Source organism: Symphalangus syndactylus, chromosome 15, assembly GCF_028878055.3.
Source record: "Symphalangus syndactylus isolate Jambi chromosome 15, NHGRI_mSymSyn1-v2.1_pri, whole genome shotgun sequence".
NCBI lineage: Eukaryota > Metazoa > Chordata > Mammalia > Primates > Hylobatidae > Symphalangus > Symphalangus syndactylus.
In genome coordinates this window covers 15,486,671-15,509,278 of record NC_072437.2, presented here as the reverse complement: position 1 = coordinate 15,509,278, position 22,608 = coordinate 15,486,671, and positions in this window count along the sequence as shown.

Genomic DNA, 22,608 nt, shown 5'->3' with positions numbered 1-22,608 from the left:
TGGACCCTTCTCTCTGCTTTGTAACACTTTGACTGCTGGGCTCTGTTGAAATTTTTCTTTTACTAACTGATCTATTAGGCTTTGTCAATAGAGGGCACTAGAGAGGCTTCTCATACCATTGCAAGAGGAAAGAGCTTCCTTTCCTGCCTCCAGGGTAGTGTTCGTGTGAAAAAAAAAAAAAAAAAAAAACAGCAGATGAGGCATAAGTAATTCAATAGTTCTCATCTAAGCAGCCCTATTCTGTACCAGCTTTTTAACCACCAGCTGAATGCGTGTTTCTGTGACAGCCACACACACCTTCTCCAAAGGATTTGAATCTAAGCCTTGGGGAGGTAGGGAACTAGGCATTTCTAGTGTGTTAAGTTCTATCTTTGTTCATGCTCCTTAAAATAGGTGGTAGCTACTTTCTGCTGTTGCAAATTTTCTACCTGTTAGAGTTCTATTTTGACTGTCTTATTACTTAACCACATTAGTACTTGTGAACATTATTTCTTTTAAATTTTCCCTGTTCAAGGTACTTGTGTGGGACTTCCACTTCCTGCCAAGATGGAATAAACAGGGTAAGATTCATGCCCCCACCAATAACAATAAAAACAAAAATCAGACAAAAATATACAGAAGACTAGTTTCAAAATACTCAAAATTCAGCAATGAAAGGCCTAATTATAATATATTTCCTGAGAGACAGAAAATAAAAAAAATGAGGAGGATTCTATTCACTTCCCCACCTTTTTTCCTCAAGAGAATTTCAAGGTGGTGACTTAAGGAAGGCAAACTCAGGAACAGCCCAGAAGATTCCCTAAAAAGAAGAGACTGGAACTGAGAGTCATGGGGCCCCAAAGTAGGTAGAGTTCTCAGGACACAGTGGAAGAGACAGAGAGAAATCTGGAGATATGCAGAAATACTTTGAATGTTCATCAAAGTGCTGATTAGCACATCCATGTGGGCAAAGTATGTAGGTCTGAGAAAGAACCACGCAAAAAGCTGAAATCAAACATTGCCCAGTATGCACACAAGGGCAGGCGTAGAGCCTCTTCCATAAACTCCACTGTAAAACCTCAATCCAAAGCATGTTGAGTATAGTACCCAAGAATTTCTTCCCATTTCGATGTGCAAAATTAACCCTCGGTGTAACTCTACTTCAGAACCGTGTAACAAACCATAAAAGCAAGACCTAAATAAGTCACACTGTCTCCACTAACTGCATGGCAGAACAAAGTGCAAGAAGTTCAGCAGGATCTCTTCAGATGCCAGGAAACCCAAATATTCAGTACTCAACACAATAAAGTCAAGTGTCAGGCATCCAGTCAAAGATGATCACACATGCAACAAAGCAAGAAAATAAAATGAATGGGGAATTCAATCAATTGAATTCACTCAAAACTGACATTGATGTTAGAAATGGCAAACAAAGACATTAGGGCAGTTCTTAAAATTGCATTTTGTATATTCACAATGTTAGGCAGACACTTGGAAGACACAAGAAAGGCAAAAGTCAAACTTCTAGAGGTGAAAACTATAATGTCTGAAAAGTAAAATTGACTGGTTGTAGCTAACAACAGATTAGATATTGCAGAAGAGAATATTAGTGAATTTAAAGACATAACAACAATTACTATAAAAAATAAGCAACAGGTAGAGTGCAGTGGCTCACGCCTGTAATCCCAGCACTTTGGGAGCCGAGGCGGGCAGATCATCTGAGGTCAGGGGTTCAAGACCAGCCTGGCCAACATGGTAAAACCCATCTCTAATAAATATACAAAAAAGTAGCCAGGCATGGTGGTGATGTGTGCCTGTAATCCCAGCTACTGGGGAGGCTGAGGCACGAGAATTGCTTGAATCCAGGAGGCAGAGGTTGCAGTGAGCTGATATCATGCCACTGTACTCCAGCCTGGGTGACAGAGTGAGACTCTATCTAAAAAAAAAAAAAAAAAAGCCCAGAAGAAAATGATCATAAAAAGGAGTATCAATGAACTGTGGGTGAACTTCAAGCAATCTATTAATATCATATGCACAATTGGATTTTCACAAGGCAGAGGGGGAAGCCAGGCCCAACAAATATTTGAAGAAATGATGGTTAAAAATGTTTCAAACTGGTGCAAACTACAAACCCGGAGAGGCAAGAGGACTGAAAATCCGCAAGCACAAGAAGCAAGAAGAAAACTGTATATCACAATCAAATTACTGAAAAAAAGTTGTAGAGAATCTTAAAAAGCAGAAGAGAAAAAGACATGCTACATACCGAGAAACAAAGATAGGGATTAGAGTAGATCGTAAACAATGCAAGTGAGCAAATACTGGAACAACATTTTTAATGTCTTAAATGAAACCTAAAACCCAGAAGCCCATGCACAGCAAAAATAGATTTCAAACATGAAGGTGAAATAAAGACATTTTCAGACATGTAAACCTGAAAAATTAGTGTCATCACACCTGCTGTATAAGAAATGTCGTGTTTGTTTTTTGTTTCTTTTTCTGTTTTTGTTTTGTTTTGTTTTTTTTGAGACAGGGTCTCACTCTGTTGCCCAGGCTGGAGTCCAGTGGCACAATCACGGCTCACTGCAGCCTTGACACCCCCTAGACTCAGGTGTTCCTCCCACCTTAGTCTCCCGAGTAGCTAGGACCATAGGTGTGCACCACCATGCCTGGCAAATATTTTTATTTTTTGTAGAGACATTATTTCACCATGTTGCTCAGGATGGTCTCAAACTCCTGGGCTCAAGCCGTCTGCCCTCCTCTATCTCCCAAAGTGCTGGAATTACAGGTGTGAGCCACCGCATCAGGCCAAGAAAAATGTCTTTAAATATGTGAAGGAAGTCCTTCACACAGAATGGAAATAATTCTAGATGGTAATGTAGATTTACACAAAGTAATAGAGAACATCAGAAACAGTAATTACATGGTTCAATATGTATGAGCGTTTCTGTTATTATTTAAATATCCTTCTGGAAGTTTGAATACTGGTGGTTTACCTTGGTCCTCTCAAGGTTTGTCTTTTAGGGTTGTCTGTTACCACAAATTAATCTAGCATATCCTGAATGATACCAACTTATTTTGTTTTCTGTATCTAATGATTCCAAACCTGTTTTTCATTCATATGATTATAGAATTATTTTGAAATTATCTTTTTAGCTTTTCTCATGATGGATTTTTTTTCAAGTATGTAGTTACCTTTTATTACACGTTTACATTCGTTGAAACTTTACGAGTGGGATTTTAGAATGTCTTAGGGCTGATCTACTTAGGTTTTGCTCTTACTCTTAGGACATAGTTTATTCTTGCCTGTAGCTTTTCTCTCTAGGTCCCAGCCCTTCTGGGGCTTCAGTAGAAAACCTGGAGTATTGACCCAAGATCTTTTCACCTTGACTGGTTGTAACCTGCAGGAGTGAATGCTGAAATTGCCTTCAGATGCTTATTCTCTTGACTGCTGTAGTTTCCTAGGTGTCCTGGTGACTTCATCTGCACCTTTACAGCTTAAGAGTAAGCTAGCAATTTGGAGAAAATCCATATACAGATTTTTTGGCTACTTCTCCTGTATTTCCTATTCTTTGGGTTCAAGACATTTTGTCAGACCTGAACTTCTATTTTTGCCTCATGGCCCAGTAAGACAGCACCTTTCACTTAGGTTTCACTCTCCCATGCCTTGATTTGGAAAATCCCTTATGAAAAGAGCAGCTAAATGTGCCACTCAAGGAACTTAAGCCTTTGTTCATTGCTCCGTGATGGAGCCAGAGACAAAAGCCTTCTTTCAGTAACTTAGAGTTGATGCTTTAAAATACAACAATGTACTTTTCCTAAACCAGCCTCTGCAAACAGAAACCTTCCGCTGGGCTCCACAGACAAAAGCTCCAATGCTCCACCCTATCATTCTGTTCTCTGCCCCACTGAGAGTTTTATATTTTATTTTACTTTTTTATTTTATTTTTTGAGACAGGGTCTCACTCTGTCACCAAGGCTAGAGTGCAGTGCCATGATCTGAGCTCACTGCAAGTTCCACCTCCCAGGTTCAAGTGATTCTCCCACCTCAGCCTCCCAAGTAACTGGCACTACAGGTGCCTGCCACCGTGCACAGCTAACTTTTGTATTGTTTGGTAGAGATGGGGTTTCACCATGTTGGCCAGGCTAGTCTCGAACTCCTGACCTCAATTGATCTGCCCGTTTCGGCTTCCCAAAGTACTGTGATTACAGGTGTGAGCCACCACACCTGGCCAGGACTTTTATATTTTAAATTTGCTTTTTTCTATACAGTGAATGCAGCATCATGAAGCACAATGTGTATCATGTTGAGTAAAACTGAGATGAGGAGAATTAGGCAGATCTACTCAATATCTCTTGGTACCTTTCTGTATAAGAACACATCCCCAGGCAACTGCTTGAGTACATTTTCCAAATGTTCTGGTAGCTATGAGTGGCATAAGTAGTCTGAACAATAGGGATAAACCAAGAGAATGTACACTTCTCACTATTCGCTACACTGTAGTCAGATTACTCAAAGCTTCATGTGCCATCTCCAATCATGAGATGATCTTGGGAGTGGAAATTATGCATTTAAAAAAATGACATGGTTGGAGAAGCCGAGGTCTCTGCCACTACACACTGCATCCATACCTCTGGTATGGCAACTTCAGAACTAGATTCATGTGATAAAGGAAACTTTTGTCTTGTTCAAAATAGTGGGATTTTTAAAATTATTATTATTTTTATGCTACTCATAGGCACATCAAAATCTAAATTTTACATTCTTTAATTCAGATGCTATATGATGATTTCTTTGTAATCTTGCATTATTCAAATGTTATACTTACGAGGACCTAGATACAGAGCAACTGGGGAAAAAAAAGTTTATAATCATGACTTTATTTTTGATTCTTTCTCTGAAAGCAATGGGTATTTATACCTGTGATCCCAGAAGCTGTATGTAGTAGAGATTTTTAATAATGTCAATGCTTTAATGAGAGAAAAGGCAATGTTAAAGTGAGTGAGGCAATGTTAAAGTCTAGGTGACATGCTCATATTAGAAGACATGTTAAAAAATGAGCACATAAAGTTATAAGTCAGATAATGATTATTTTAGGCACCTTTGTAAGGCTATAAAAATGGAGTGTGATTGATATTTAGCTCATTTAAAAAATTAAGTAAATATATGCTCCTTTTGTTTCAATGTACTGTTTCAGTACATATTTTTCTTATATTTAAGCCATTTAATTACATCCCTTCTAAAACACTTTAAATGATTATATTTTAAACAATTTGCCTTGTCTCCAAATGGCTGAAACACCTTGGTGAACTGGCAATACAACGTATTATTTTGTCACACTGCAAATTGATTAGATTTGAGGACACTCCCTTTACATAGTTAAAATGACTTTCCCCTATTTCAGTAAAAAAAAACAACAGGTTTTACTATGAAGGACATCAGGCATATGCAATTAAATTCTCACTAAGCATTTGCTTTTAGGTGAAATCGCCCTGGTTTCTACAATCACTTGTATATATATTTTTAGTTTGGCTTATAAAAAAGTTATGTAAATTTCCTATTTTTTTAAATCTTATTGAGATACATACTTTTCAGATGACTCATGTTGCAGTGCAGTTAGCATCTGCTGGAATTACTAGGAGGACATTAAATAAAAAGTGAGCATGTGTGCATCTTTAAGACATTAGAAATGACCAGCTGTTTTATATTCTCAGCGCCCTTTCAATAACAAAGAGCTCTCAAGTAGCTTCCAGTTAAGGGGTTTTGGAGCGATAGGTGGGGGCGGGGTACTGGCAGGCTGGGCTTGCAGACAAGAAGCTATAATAGTGCCACTCAGCAGTCCTACATTTCCTGTGTCAATCTGATGACTGTGGCCCCAGCAGGTGGGCATGCCAAAGGCCAAAATCCATGTCTAGGAAGGCAAACACAATCTACAGACCCCGTTCAAATATCCCTTTACAATATAAAAGAAATTACGTGTTCACTCTAATGCAATATAGAAAAATGCGGTTCCTCTTGTCCATTCAGACTATGTTATGAATCATCTTGAATACACATAGAAAAAATCCTGTTGCACAGCAAAAGAAAGCTTTTACACTTTTCTTCTCCAACAGCTGGTAATGAGAATAATTAATTAAATTCTTGTAATATGATACCCCTGCCAACATCACTTGCTAAAGCACACTCTAAAAACGTCATTTATTCGTTCAACCCCAAAGTGCACAAGACCAATGCTGTGCAGTTCTTGTTTTAAACAAAAATTTACAGCAAATATCAACTAATGTAATAGACTCAAATCAGGGTATTTCTCGATGGAAGTGAGTCCTCTGAAGATGGCTGAGTTACAAATGAGTATGAAGGTGCCAGTGTCCATGTCTCTGCCCTAAAGCACTGTCAAATGGACTTCGCTGTTTGACCCAGTGGCACACACTTGCTTCCAGCTATGACAATCAAGTTCTCATCCCCAGATTTAAGAGATGTGGAATGGAGAGAGAGAAAGCCTGGTGTCACTTATGAGGAGTCTCAGAAACGGCAGAATTTCCAAGGCAAAATCCACACATTCCTATTGCTGATTTTCTAGTGTTTTTTTGGTTTCTTCAGTAGCTTTCTGCTTCACTGAGTTCTTATTTTCATTCCATGAGCTACTGCTGTGCCCCTTCCGCCAAAATATTAGTAAGAGTTATTTTCTGTTTTTTGCAACCAAGAAAGCATTACTAATATGTAAATTAGTATATACTATACTTCTTGCCATTATTGTGAGCCAGTATCCCTATCTCTAATGCTTTGGTTCTTATGAATCTCCACATTTTTAAAAACTAATCTATACCACCTTGGGTGGCAACACATATTACCTAGATAAATCTTTAAATTGTTTAAAATCGACTTCTTTTAAACTTCAAGAGAATATCTTCTTCGAATAAGAAGAATGGAAGGGAACGCAGAATTGATAGGATATAGATGATAAGAGGTTGGCAAAAAAAAGGAGATGTGCATCAAATGTAATCATATAAGGCATTTAAGCACAGAGATATTAAAATGGAATCAAAATACTTGAAGGTGGAATTACACATAATCAGATTTATATTTCTCAGTGGCAAATAGCCATCAGGGGAGCAGTGGTCAATGTGAAACAGGGTAGGAATATGTTGCAGTAACCCAGACGAGATAGTGGGTGGATGAAATGGCTGGGTGGTTGGTAGTGTGAACTGTGAGGGGTGATCAGATTTGACAGAGATGTTCAGATAAACATTAAGGGACCCCTCAGTGGGAGCTGAACAGTGAGTATGTTAACAAAGACCCAAGAGAGGATTCTGGGACCTCATGCAAGAAAAAATTCGGGGTCAGTCCATAGAGTAAAGTGGAAGTAAGTTTATTAAGAAAGCAACAAAACAAAAGAATGGCTACTCTAGGGGCAGAGCAGTGGCATGGGCTGCTTGACTGAGTATACTTATAGTTGTTTCTTAATTATGTGGCAAAGAGGTAGATTATTCATGAGTTTTATGGAAAAGAAGTGGGCAATTCTTCAAACTAAGGGTTTCTCCCTTTTTAGACCATCTAGGGTAACTTCTTGACATTGCCATGACATTTGTAAACTGTCATGGCACTGGTGGGAGTGTCTTTTAGTATGCTAATACATTATAATGAGCAGTGAGGGCAAGCAGAGGTCACTTTCATCGCCATCTTGGTTTTAATGGGTTTGAGCCAGCTTCTTCACTGCATCCTATTTTATCAGCAAGGTCTTTGTGACCCGTATCTTGTGCTGACTTCCTATTTCATCTCCTGACTAAGAATCCCTAACTTCCTAGGAACGCAGCAGCCCAGTAGGTCTCAGCCTTACTTTACCCAGCCTCTATTCAAGATGGAGTTGCTCTGGTTCAGACACCTCTGACAAGTACATATTGATATAAAGATGGGAAAAATGGATGCTGGGGACTACTAGAAGGTGGGGGGAGTTGAGGGTACTACCTACCAGGTACTATGCTCACTAGCTGGGTGACAAGACTCAGTTGTACTCCAACCTCAGCAACGTGCCATTTACCCATGTAACAGATCTGCACACATACCCCTGAACCTAAAAGTAAAAAAAAGAAAAGTAAAAAAAAAACAAAAAAACAAACAAAAAAAAGACTCAATGCTTTATTATTTATCAGCCATGGGGGCATGGTGAGGATATGAGGATTTGTCTTGCACAGGAACAAATGATGATAATCAGGAATGGACAGAATAGTAATTTGGGAATGAGGGGGAGGAGCTGAGATGATAAATTCAATTGTAGACATTTTCAACTTGAAGGACTTGCAAGGTCCATGAGTGAAGGTGTTCAGAGTGCTACTGGAAGATTAGGACTAAAAACTGTTGGGCTGAAGATACCAGTTTGCAAGTGAGTCACACAGAGATGACAGCTGAAGACTTGAGAGTGGATGCAGCTGCCAATGAAGAAAATGCAGACGCTGAGAAGAGGTGACCTTAAACAGAACACTGGGACATGTTAGATTATAGGAATAGAAACAGGAAGATGATAGTATTTGTCTGCAAGGGCTACCATAACAAAATATGACATTCTGGGTGGCTTACAAAACAGAAATGTATTTTCTCACAATTCTGGAGGCTGGGAGTCTGAGATTGAGAAATGGGCAGGTTTTATTTCTCCTGAGGACCCTCTCTTTCACTTGCAGATGGCGGCTTTCTCACTGTGTCCTCACATGGTCTTTTCTCTGTGCACTTGAATCTCTGGTATCTCTTTCTCTTCTTAACAGGTCATAGGTCCTATTGGATTAAGGCCCCACATTTATGGCCTCAGAGGAGGCACAGGTCAGTCTCTAACAATGACAGAGACAAAAGCACCTATGTGCAGGCATCCGAAGGCAAAGAGAAAAACTCAGGGCAGCCCTGAGCGTGGAGGCCCAGGGAACCAAAAGTGAAGGGTGCAGGCCAACAGGGTCAAGTTCATGCTGGAAAAACTGTCGACCCAGCTGAGGAGAGCCGAGAAACTAGAGACACGAAGTTTAGAACATTATTTTTTTGAAACAGGGTCTCACTCTGTTACCCAAGTTGGAGTGCAATGGCGTGGTCATGGCTCACTGCAGCATTGACCTCCCAGGCTCAAGCAATTCTCCCACCTCAACCCCCCAAAGTAGTTGGAACTATGTGTATGGCCACCATGCCAGGCTATTTTTTTTTTTTTTTTTTTTTTGTATTTTTGTATGTTTTGTAGAGACAGGGCCCTACTATGTTGCTCAGGCTAGTTTCAAATGCCTGAGCTCAAGAGATCCGCCCGCCTTGGCCTCCCAAATTGTTGAGATTACAGGCATGAGCCATTGCTCCCAGCCAGAAAATTCTTTCTCAAAATTTGTCTCTGAAAGGGAGGAAAAGTGAGAGTTTGTTGAAAGAGAATTTAATGTTGATCAAAGCATTTGTTTTGTTAGGGGAAAGTAGAGCGTATTTTAATGCTGCTGAAAAGGGGGCGTTAGAGTGGAAGTGTGAGGATTGAAGACCCTTCATAATATCTCCACACACTGTGAGAGAATCCGGAGTGAAGTGGAGGGTTTAAGGATTCCCATGTGGCTGACCACTGTCCACCTAGTTCTATGAATTTTCCCAGGAATGCCTGTTAGCCCTGTTTCAGATAGAGAGGTATCAGTGATTTTTCTTTTTTTTTTAATTTTAAACTCTAGACCTTTTTCAAGGGAGTGTGATAGAATAAAATTAGAAAATGAACTTAGGGATTCAGCAAAGGAGTTGTCAAGGTTCATGGACCATGCACTCCGAGTTGCCTGGAGAAGACAGTTTTTATTTATTTAACAACATTTATGTAATAAAGCTCATGAGGTTCCAGGCTGTGTTCTAAACACTTTACAAAAATTAACTAATTTAAGCAATGACTGAAGCAAAGTGAGAAAGATGAGAATTGAGAGTGTCAAATGGAGGACCTAAAACAATTTAAAAAATCAGTACTGGGACCAAATTAGATGCTAAACACTGATATACTGCCTCGTGTTTTGTTCAGATTCTTGGGAACACCATGTAAACCTATCATCATAAGTAAGTTGATATTAAAGTTCTTTTCTGACTCAAGGATTATGCGTTTAGATCTAAAACTAAAGATGTTATATAGCTCAAAGTTCTTATCATAAAAAATTCACAGTCTTCTTATTTGACAGCTTATTAAGTACAAGAGCCTTGGGTCCCTTTCTTACCCTGTTGGGGAAACTTCAGACATTTTGGTAGACATGGTAAGCCTGATTGGCTTTGCAGTCTTGTCTATAAATTATTCAGTCCATCCTCTGAATGTGGGCAAGACAGTCTGCTCTTAACTCATGCTAATCTCTATTAGAATTTTGTTCTAATTCTCAGGCTCATGGGTTTTTAAAATATGTTTAATTTTTTTTTTCAGCCACAAAGAAAAAGAGGACATTAGATCAGCCTGTATACATTTGAAGTTGCTTCTTCTGGTGCTTAATTGTTTACATATGTGTGTGTGTGTGTGTGCACACGTGCATATATATATGCAAATGCATATATATGTTTTATTTACATGCAAATATATATGTTTTAATTATCATTACTATTATTACTATTTTTGAGACAAGGTCTCACTCCATCACCCAGGCACAATCATGGCTCACTGCAGCCTCAATATTCCAGTTCAAGTAATCCTCCCATTTCACCATCCCAAGTAGCTGAGTCTACAGGCATGCACTACCATGCTTGGCTGATTTTCTGTACATTTTGTTTTTTGGTTTTTCTTTTGTAGAGACAGGGTCTCACTGCTTCATTTTTTCTTCTTATGTGTATCAATTGTCCCTTGAGCCATCTCTCTGCTCATTTTGAACTGATTAAAGTAAAATTCTGAAGTGCATATCTAGACTGATTCTAAACTCCATCTGAAGTTTGAGTTTACTACTGATAGCTTTCTATTTCCTGGCCTTTGTCTTGCTATTGTCACGTAGCTATGAATCCCATAGTGTGCCCCATATTTGCTCTAGGAATTTATTTTTATTCTTTTACCATCCATGTAGGAACAGAAGAAAAGCATATTCCTCTCTAAAAACTTTACAAAAGAAGAGGGACCACCAAAGCAATGTTGACTTAGTGTTTTGAGATGGATTTTGTTTACTTGTCATATGCAAGTGTAGAATATCACCACATTCAGAATCTAACAACTGTTTTATTCCAGTTTTTTTCAATATTCTATCCACTCCTTGAAACCTATATCCCTCTTTTCCGATTCAGAGTGATTTATTTTTCAAAGATTCTTACTATTTACAGTCTTTAATATGGAATTTTGGAAGACCCATTGTTCTGAAACATTGGCAAACTAAATCTAACGGATGATGTTTACAAAGGCAATATGTTCCTTTGATCATACCCAGAGTTCTGCCAGGCTAATGCTCACAAGGAGATGCTGTGTGAGATATACACTTACATTTAATACCATCTGAAGTGAACTTGAATTTATTTATTAAATTATTTGTTAGATTAGCTTGCAAGTATTTACGATACTGTAGACTAGCATAATTATAGTCTTAAATACATATAATTGAGACAGGGAGACTTTTACATTCAAAGTGTTTTTAAAACTCTTAAGAATTTTGAAACAACATGCAAAGATATCTTGTCCCAAGCTTTGAGAACCATGATTCTAAAGAATCATCAAGAATTGTAGAGAAGTTGCAAAACAAATCCAAGTTTCCATTGCTACCAAACTCACTGCCTCCCTTATACCGACGTGATAAATAACGCTACCGGCTGGACATGCAATCCAGGAAGGAAGGGCTTGTTATGGGTCATCTTCCCTTTGTGTTGTACCTATCAGAAAGCTAGAATCAAAACTGAGTTGCATCCACCAAATGGATTTTATCCATAATGCTTTCTTGAAGATTGAGAAAGAAGTGATTTCGTTGATTTGTTTGTTTTCACATTCCAGAGCAGACTCACACTTCCTTTAGAAAGGACTTTTTTTCTTCCAAGTTCCATTCCTTCCACTAAGTTCATCTCTCCTCCTTCTCAGTCAATGCATAGACGCTAAAAGTGCCCTTTGCTGGCTGCAACTAAATTTGAATGTTCAGTCTCCATCTTCACTCTGCTGAACAAACCCAGTCCCTCAACATGTCCTTTGTGGATCCCACATAATTCTACCCCATCTTTATGCACAGTGACTTCCAAATCGGCTCCCTCGGGGGCTGACTGGCTCTACTTCAGAGCACTGCGGACCTCAGCATTTCTTCTGCTCCATAAGTACTATGTAATTATAAACTAATAAAAGATTCTGTATTTTAAAAAAGCTTGAAACACATTAAAAATATGTTTAATGAACATGCTAGTATTTTACACAGCTCAGAATTTTCCTTTTTATGGGGAAGAGGTCAGAAAACATGGTGTCATAAAAACAGTTATAAATATGAGTCTTTTGGTAGATGAGGCCAGAAGGGAGGTGCTGGAGCAGGAGCGAGTTTTTCTAAGACTAAGAATGTTTTTCCAGTTTCAACACAGTTTCCTAATATACACTAAGTCAAAACACTGCATTGCTTTTTCTCTGCTTCAATATGTTCCCAATAGTGAAATTAGTCATAACGGCAACGTAGTAGAAAGGGGAGGGGAGGGAAAGCCACTGTTTTTGTTTTGTTTGTTTTGTTGCAGGGCAGGAACAATGATATGCGGACCCAACTAATGAAAACTGTCTTTGTCTGCCTCACGTGAAATACCTGAATAGCAACGGGCAATTTGGGAGGGGGGAGGGGGGAAGAAAAAACATACACAGAGACATAAAATCGCTTGTTTCTGTCAACTGCCTTTCGTTTCTTACATTATGGGATTAGATCAAGCAGGCGGACATTCAGACTCCAGTCCCCGGGAGAATTATGGTTCACACTTCGAACACGCTCTGCTGTCAGATGTTAAGACTACTGGCCTTTCCACTGCTCCTTTTTCTTTGCTGTTGCCTAACACAATATCCCTAAGTGGAAATAATGTGCGGTCTTGGAATTTCAATTCCCATACCAACTCTGCCCCTAAATAAAATCTGTTTTTTTATTAGTAATTTAGAGCTAATGTACTTTGCAGAGAGTCTCCCTGTTCTGAGGTTATTCATACCTGGAATGAAACTCTGAAATATCCAGAGAGGGACTAACTGTATCCAGCCATAAAACTCCCAGACTTCGATATTTGACTTCTAATGATATTCAAAAGTTCTTTCTTGCTTTCTCACCTTCTCGCCCTTCCTTCCTCCCTCCCTTCCTTTCTTCCTTCTTTTTTTATTTGAACATCTAAATATTTGATTTGGTTAAGTGCAGTGCCCTGGATATTTGTACATTGTTCTGTGAAATTTTATTGGTCAATGAATTCTAAACTGGGCAAAGAGCTGGCATATATATATATACATATACATATATATATATTTACTCTTAGAATAATTAAACTGACATAAAAATAGTTGCAGAAAATAATTGCAAGAGAAAATTGCCTTCAGTAATATTTCTCCTCTAGGATATTTCGAGAGAGTAAAATGTGTGCTAAAGTTGAAATACTGGAACGTGTCTCTGAATGTTATTCGTTAAGTAGATAAATGTACCACCCAAATCCAGGATGCTAGATTCGTTGTACTCCTTTCTTTACACAGGTTGAATATCCCTTATCTGGCATGCTTGGATCCAGAAGTGTTTCAGATTTGGGATTTATATACATGTAATGAGGTATCTTGGGGATGGAACCCTAGTCTAAACACAAAATTCATTTATGTTTGATACATATCTTATACACATAGCCTGAAGGTAATTTTATATAATATTATAAATAAAATATATGACCCCTCACATGAGGTTAGGTGTGGAATTTTCCACTTGTGGCATTATGTGGTCACTCAAAAACTTATGGATTTTAGATTTTCAAATCAGGGATGCTCTACCTATTATGTATCTTGAATGATGCACTGGTTTAGAATAAGGTACAAAGGGGTATTGAAGAATATACCTATTTGGTTTGTTCTTGAACAATTTACCAAAACCTTCAGCCTAGGGCCTCATTAACAAGGTCATATATGTTAGTTTTGGAGAAAAATAGGCTTGGTTTATATATCTGGGTTTACCAAATTAGCAGCTGTGTGACCTCAGGCAAATTAAGCCACCTCTCTGGGTTGTGAGCCTCTAATATCTAAATTTATGAGAGTGATAGGCCCATTTTGAAATTATTTTGTATAGATTTTATAAGATAATGGATGCAGAGTTCAAATGAATAATAAAACATAACTTTGCCTAAAGAATAAAATTTTAATACATATGTATACAAAAAAACAGAATGTAGAATCTTTCCTTAAAACTTGCATGTTTAATACCACCTCATTTTATGTTATACTTTTGGAATTTCCCCTAACATCCATAGAAATTATGGCTAAATTATCAAACAGCCCTGAGGGTTTTTCTGATTAAAGAAATTAAGAAAAAAGCCTAACAGTTTTTCTTTGTAAATTTATTTTAAACCACAAAGACTAATGCTATATATTTATGATACACAACATGCTGTCTTGATATATACTTTACACTCCATGTTCTTGGGTTTGGCTTCTGGCAGAATGAACCAATTACAGATAAAAAATATTTGAAGAAAAATTGAAAAAAGTACAACAGTAAAAATAATACAAATAAAAATAATATAGTATAACAGCTATTTACATAGCATCTACACTGCATTAGTTATTGTAAGTAACATTGAGATTAATGTGTACAGGAGGACATAGGTTACACGCAAATGTCACACCATTTTATATAAGGGATTTGAACATTCCAGAATTTTGCTATTCACCGGGTGTTGGAACCAATCTCCCATGGCTGTCAAAGAATTACATTATGCATACATGTGAGAATGTTTAAATCAAACTGGTTAACCACTTTTCTAAGAAAAACTTTTAGGGCTCAATCTTACAGCTTATTTTTTCACCACAGGGAGATCTAACTTGGGCTCAATATGTGAAGTTCATCCTTCTTGCCTTGATAATTCATTTGGAAGTAAGACTGTGGAGGCCACTTTACCAGCTCCACGGAGAATGGGGTAAGTCTCCACTACCCCTCTCCACCAAGACCCCTTACTTTCCTTCTCCTTGGCCTTAAATAAACAGAGGGACACACAAACAGACATAAACAGAGACAGACAGATGGCTAAGATGGATGGATGGATAGATAGATAAATTTAAATGTTTCAAATAATTTAAATTCAATATCTGGACAGGTATTTATTATGAATAAATTCTGTTGGCTTATAATCAAGTCAATTAAAAACTTGAAGCTATTTTTAATTTATAGCACTAACATATTGACAGAAATTAAATCCTGAGGCATTAGAAATATCTGAGGCAATATTCTAATTTCTCTTTCTCTCTGTCTTATTTCTTTGCTTTAAGATTTGTATGAATTTATTTAATCACTTTATTGCTTATCCAAGAAGTTGAAATTTTTTACCTCTAAAAAATTCTAAAGTGAAATTTTTCTCTTTGTAATTTCAAGAGGCGCTTAGAAGGTACATAAGAAATATATAAAAAGCACTCAGGCTTTACATTAGAAAACTTACCTAAACCCATTATCATTTCTTTTTTTTTTTTTTTCTGAGACGGAGTTTTGCTCTAGCTGGAGTGCAGTGGTGCCATCTGGGTTCACTGCAAGCTCCGCCTCCCGGGTTCACGCCATTCTCCTGCCTCAGCCTCCGGAGTAGCTGGGACTACAGGTTCCGGCAACCACGCCCGGATAATTTTTTTGTATTTTTAGTAGAGACGGGGTTTCACCGTGTTAGCCAGGATGGTCTCGATCTCCTGACCTCGTGATCCGCCCGCCTCGGCCTCCCAATATCATGTCTAAATGGTAAGAAAAAAGCAACATATTTATACCCATCCAGTTAGTTATGCTGTGAATTTGCTCTATAGAAATAATATATGGGAATGAAAAAATTTCACGAAACCGTTCATAATTCTTTACTTCTTGTGTCAAAGATAAGGGTTCGAGTTCATTGTTTTTTACGAAAAAATTATCGGAAGTTGATGTCTGAGACTTTTGATTGTCCCAAATCATTTAACTGGGGTAATAAAACCAGGAAGTAGAATCTGTCTACCAAGACGGCAATACAAATTCTGCCACTTCATAAGAAACTACAACTTTTGGGCATGTAGCATAAAAATAAGAGATAATTTATTAGAACATTATATAAACTTCGCTTCTGGAGATCATAAAATATTTAGGACAATTTTCTTCACTTTTTCATCTTCAAAACATGAAAAACTTTTTGTACTGAATAAAAATTCAGTATGTTCAAGTGTCATAGAATGTTTGCTCATTAAATATTTGCTTGTAAGTTTGGAAAGTGCATCTTGTAGGTGTCATATGCTTGGATGTTCCAGGAAGCACTATAATTACTGAGAGCTCAATACTTCAAAAGACCATGCCCTCTATTATATAGTAAATGCACTGAATCTTCGAAAAGAGTTGACAAGTTCATCAATAAATAAGTCTTTGTATCCTCTTGTGTATAAATAAAATGCCAGTTAGAAAGTAGTTGCTATTTAACAATGGCAAACAGATGATTTTTGATAAGAAACCTGAGTTTTGCTCTTTGCCAAACCAAAATTTGTGAAAAACAACAGAATAATATATTTCACTATTTAGATATCAATCATCAGATGTCTGCAAGACTGTCATGTCTATGAAATGGATACCCCACTTGAAATTTATAAATAAAAACAATTTACATTTTCTGTAACTCTTGCCCTTTAGAAACAAAACCTATGAGGGAAGCATTTCAAGTTATCTTTTGACTTTATAAAAATGTTATTTTATAACACTAAACCTTTTTTTTTTCTTTTCTTTTCTTATTTTGTCACTACAGCCCAAACTAAGAATCCTGGTTTTGAAAGATTTTTGTCCCTCTGCTTAATCCCTGGTCATTTGCTTTTCTTTATTTCACATTTTGCTCTGGCTTCACCTTCTTAGCCCAATCATCCTTTATTTTTAGCCCATACTTCACTGGCTATGCCATCTGGAAATATTATTAGATGAGTAACAATTACATTTCTGCTGAAAGACTAAGGATTATCCGAAACATTATTTGATGATGTATCATCCTACAGGATGTAATACTAAAACTGTCACATACTATATCACACTAGCACCAACTATCATATCACACCTGCATCGGCCTCTCCATCAAGTTCTGATTACTGTCAACAAGAGGTTAGCGATGGAGGGGAAGAGTCAAATTTGCAGAATAATGGCATCTGACATGTCTCTGCAGCTGGCAGAGACATGCAACAGATGAAAAGGTAGCACATAATATAACTTTCATTTCTCAGCAAAGGCGTATACTCTCCTGTGGAACATTTCAGCAACTGCTTATGACTTCTGTTAGATTTTCCTTTTTCTCCTAAAATGCAATTAAATACAGGAAGGCTGTTCTATATTCTGTATAAATATTTGTGACAATTCAAAATGAACACTTCCTAACTATTCACAGTGGAGTGAATTTTTTTTCCTTCTTGGGCAAAATCTCCATTGCTTTTGCATGGTCTGAATTTCTATGTTCAAGGTTGAAACCTCTTCACCAAAACATCTCATCTCAATCTCCTAACCTCCTCTGCGTCATCTTTGAACTTAGAAAACAAGATATTTCCGCTTAAGTGTGAGCTAAACAAAGGAAAACAAAATCCTTTTGCATAAGCCCCCAAATTGGAAAAGTCCTACTTGCTGGCTGCCTGCTAATTTCTGATCGTGCTGCTCTTAATAAGCACAGAACCTCTCCTTATGTACTTTGCACTTAAATCCCCCTTTGGGATTTAGTAGTAGAGTGGGATGGAGGAATGTAACCTTCCTTTATTTTTGAAATTTCATTTTCGGTGTTTCTCTAGTCCACAGAGAAGATGATGAATCAGAATGAATTGATGAAAAACATAAGACACTCTTGTAACCCCATTTCCAGAGAATATCTTATGACTATGTGCATTTAATATATACATAGATCTGTAATACAAGCTCTTCATATCTGCCATAACTTTCTGATTGCCCTACTATGGTTTGGAAGCATAGATCACAAATAGCATTTTATCTTTATAATTATTCATAAAGGTAAAGAGTTTCTGCAAATGGGTTCCCTTTGGATTTATAAATGTGAAACATTGTTTCCTTCCTAACTGGCAGGTTTTTGGGAAGAAAAATTTAGAATATATCAGATTAAAATAGGATGCTGAATCCTATTTTAATCAAGGACTGTATCAAGGACTTTATCAAGGACTTCAAAGTATCCCTGTTGTATAAGGGACTCATACGTACTTATTCATATCCTATGTGTTAAACATTTGGCAGTGGGGCTTTCAGTCAACAATTGAACCTATAAAACGACCTAAGATTTTGTTCTTTACGACATCCAGTAGTCAGACAAGAATCTGTAGATACTGAGTTTTAACTTTTAGCTCAGTCAAGTTTGATGTATTTTGAGATGCATAATAAAAGTGTAAAGAGTTTTACTACTTTCCAATCACAAAAATGTGAAGTTTTTTGCTAAAGAATATTAAAGTTGCAAATTTAATATTCCGGCAGGCTTATACCTGCTGCAATATTCTGTGCTGGGTAGGCATGCAATAAATGTTGGCAGGCTGCATTCATAAAGTAAGACAATCATTTCATTATTTTAAACATGGTTTATATCAAAACCTTAAATGTACAGTTTAATGTTAGGAAGCACTGGTTAAGATTCTAAATATGCTATTCATATATTGGTCATTTTTTTTGCCTGTGATTTTATGCTCTTAAAAAACAAAAGAAAAAAAAGCCAGCCCTCTACCTCAAAGAAGGGCTTCAAACATTACTGGAAGCATTTATGACAAAAGCTTTGATCCCTCTGCACATCCAGTAAATACAAAACATTACTATGTTTTAAGGATGTGCTTATATGCCCACATTATGACTCTAACAAATGTTTTAAACTACATTTTGAAAGTTATTGGTTTGGTAAAGTTCCAAACACATTTCTTCTTAAGTTACCAACACTAACCCTATGAGCTTCAAAGTTTGATGATTTTGCATATTGCAAGGGGTTATGCGTGCAAAATTTGACTCTGTTTCACAGACATATTGTCTTGTGTTTCAAATAATGAAAGTGCAAGGCAAATAGCTGTAAAAATTAATGCACACACCCAGCAACTTTGATATGAGTACTGTTATAGACTAGCTTTGCACATGAGGTCTGAAATTAGCTTAGAATCCAATGGGAAATGCATTATAAAATTTATAATATTTTAGTGATACTGTAATTTATATTTAGCTCCAGTATGGCTAAATATTTTATACAAGGATGACATGATGTTTTAGGACATATTCTAGAATATCATTTTACTTCTTTCACAAAGTGTATTCTTGGAAGCTGTTAGTGGGTGATTAGCTGTACAATGTTATAGCTCTGGTCTGACAGGTAGACTTCTGTGGTCATAGATAAACTAAGAAAAGTGGATATACTACTTATATAGTTACCAGTATTATTGCAATAAAACGCCCTAAACTATTTAGAACATTGGAAATACAGATCAGGTAATGGTATATACCAACAAGTGAACATTTGCCTATTTTTTAAAAAATACAAACTTCTCAGTTTTATTGACTAAAAGCGGTGTAGAACCAGTAAAGACCTTAGGGATCATCAGATGGTTATTTCCAAATTGTGCTATGCAGAGTCTTTGTCCTCTACTGCATGGTATCAAGGACCTCCGAAGGGCAGGACATGAGAAAAACAAGTTTATAGGGTACCAACTATGTTTATTACCCTTTACTGTATACTGGGGACTCTGTGAAAACTTTGTTTAAGAGAAACAGAGAGAGAGAGAGAGACAGAGAGAGAGAGAAATGGAGAGAAAGAAACAGAGAGAAAGAGAGAGAGAAATTCCACTGCTTAAACAAATGAAACCAATTTAAGGCAAATTTCTCCGTTTAGAGATAAAACATACCAGTGCTTTACAGGGAGGCAAAATCATTGCTTTTTGCTTAATTGTGCTTGTTTATTGACATCCTACAATTCAGTTGCCCTGTACAGCTTTTGTGGTTTTGAACCTATATGGACTTATAACAACACTGGTTGTTGTTACATGTAAATATATTACAACACATCAATTGGTTCAATTTTAAGATATACAACACTTTTAACTTGTTTGTTATTAGGAGTCAGAATATTAGAAAATGGCATACTGTGTTTTTGATATGTTAGTTCATTTTATGTGTTTATTCAATCAGCAAACTTTCAAGGAGGGCCTCGTTTTGACAGGTGCTCGGAAATTAACTATAAATTGGAAAAACCTACAGGTAAGTATATGATTATTATAAATTCTTCAAAGATCATGACAGAGGTGTCTGCAAAAAAATATGAGGAAAAAGGAAAGGAGAAACCATACCTAGGGGCAAGTCAGGGTGGGGGAGGGCGTTTGAAAACTGATTCCTGGTTCGGAAGTTTTCCTTAGAGAGACATTGGTTAGAAATATGAACAGAAGTTGGAATGGTCCAGGCATTTAAGGCCAAGGACTTTTTCTCAGATGCCCTTTGGTGAAGATACTCCATGCTGAAACATAAAAGTAAGGGAAATATGCGACAGGGAGTGGAGGGCTGAAGCCCACCTTCCTGAGAAACTGCCTTCTGCAGCTTCAACTCCACCTTCGTCTTTATCCTTTCTTTCTCTTTTTATCTTGGACCTTTCTCGTGTACCAGAGGCCAGGGGATTTTGAACAAGGTAGCTGCATATTTTTTGCAATAAAATGCTGCTGGATATTGGTGATCAAACTTTATAACATATGCTTATATAATACTGCAATGTATGTAATATGAAATGCCATTATATGAGTGTATATTATAGTAGTAGATATTTTGTAATAAGTTTTATGTAGTTTTTTGATAATTTAATGAAATGTGTCCACTCATCAAAAGAGCTGATGAATCCAGTGGGAAGGAGAAACTGGTACACAATAAGTATTGGCTGAATTTGTGATACAGGGAGCCACTAGCAGAACAAAGCTGAACAGAAGGGTTCAGTCAAGGAGCAGAGGCTGGCTGGCCAAAGGATCAGGCAGGAACACAGCTGTCTTACCAAACAGAAGAAAATGGAAGGGCCACATCTTCATTCAGACAATTGACTAACCAGGAGACAGAAAGGATTACTGTAAAAGGGTCAGATTTGTGTGTGTCAGGTAGCATTCTTAGCTAACATTATTATGATTTGGTTTATGAACCACAGTGGGAGCATCATCTCATCTGGAGATAGGAGGTCTCGTACAATTAAACTGGAATGAAACATCTTGTGTGTCCTTTTTACCTACCTCTCCTTAACCTGTTCCACTTACATACATTTATTTTCTCTTTTTCTTGGCTTATTTCTGCTCAACTTGTCACAGCTCCTATCTGAAGTCCTGGTATTTCGCTTTGCCTCATCTTCTACTTCTGTCATTTGCATGATGTGCTGATTTAAATATCCATCTGCTGACTTTTATCACCACCCATTCTCAACACAATTCTGTGCCTCAGAAATTGTAGGCTTGCCATGTTCTTGTTCCAGAAACACTTGGGACAATAAAGTGAGCAGATTAGATGAACTACAGAAGGATGGGCCTGAGGCACAGCTGCCTGCTCGTCTCCTGGATCTTGCTAAGGCAGGACCCACCTTCCTTCGTCTTGCTTATTACTCCTTGGACAATGCTTGTATTTATGTGGAATTGCAGAGGACTTAATGTTGCCTTTCATGCTGTAAATATGTGGCATTGTGGCATCCAACCTTAGCTGTTGGTATTTTCCACAGTTCTAGTAAAGTTGACTTTGTATTCCCCTGAAACCAAATTGTTTCACAATAAATCTAAATCCAAATTAAGGGATTCTACCACACATCACATTTAGATAATGAGTTTCCCATGATATTAACTTATTTGGGTTCAGTGAAGTGGAAAGCACGATAGTGGTAGGAAAACCGTTTTCATGTAGCAGAAAGAGAATGAACGTGGAAAGAGCACCTTTGAGTTTGATTCCAGGCTTGGGTGAATTTCTTACAATTGGACCTCAGGTTAAGTAAGGATAAGTAAGTTGGCTCTTGAAGTTTAAGTTTCCCAACCTATTAAAGGGGATTATTAACAGCCCCCATCTCACTGAGTTTAAGTAATAATTAAATGCTAGAAGCAATGTAAAAGTGTCTAGTTAAACACACAGCATATTTAAGCACTCGATGCTCACTTACTAAGAAAACAAAGTGTTTATAATCACCTGGGAAGCAACACTGGGTAAGTGGAGTGTTTTGCAAAATGATCTCAAATCATGCGTGCCTCTGACTAAACCCAATAGTGTATATAGTGAGCTTTGAGATCCCAGGTTGTAAAATTAAAAATATAAATGAAAGACTTTGTGAGCTTATTGGATCCTGACATCTCAAGTGTGATAAGAGATATCTGAGTATAGCCTACAAGGTCCAGATGAGTTGAATGTATCATTGGAGGGAAGGGATAAAGTTTGAAAATATAAACACAGGAGAGATTTTGCTATATGCTAATGCATCTGCTATATAATTTTTGCCCTTCAGATCATCACCCTTTCAGAATTTCACAGTGCATCTTAATTCTTTGTGAACTTATCAATAAAATCTGT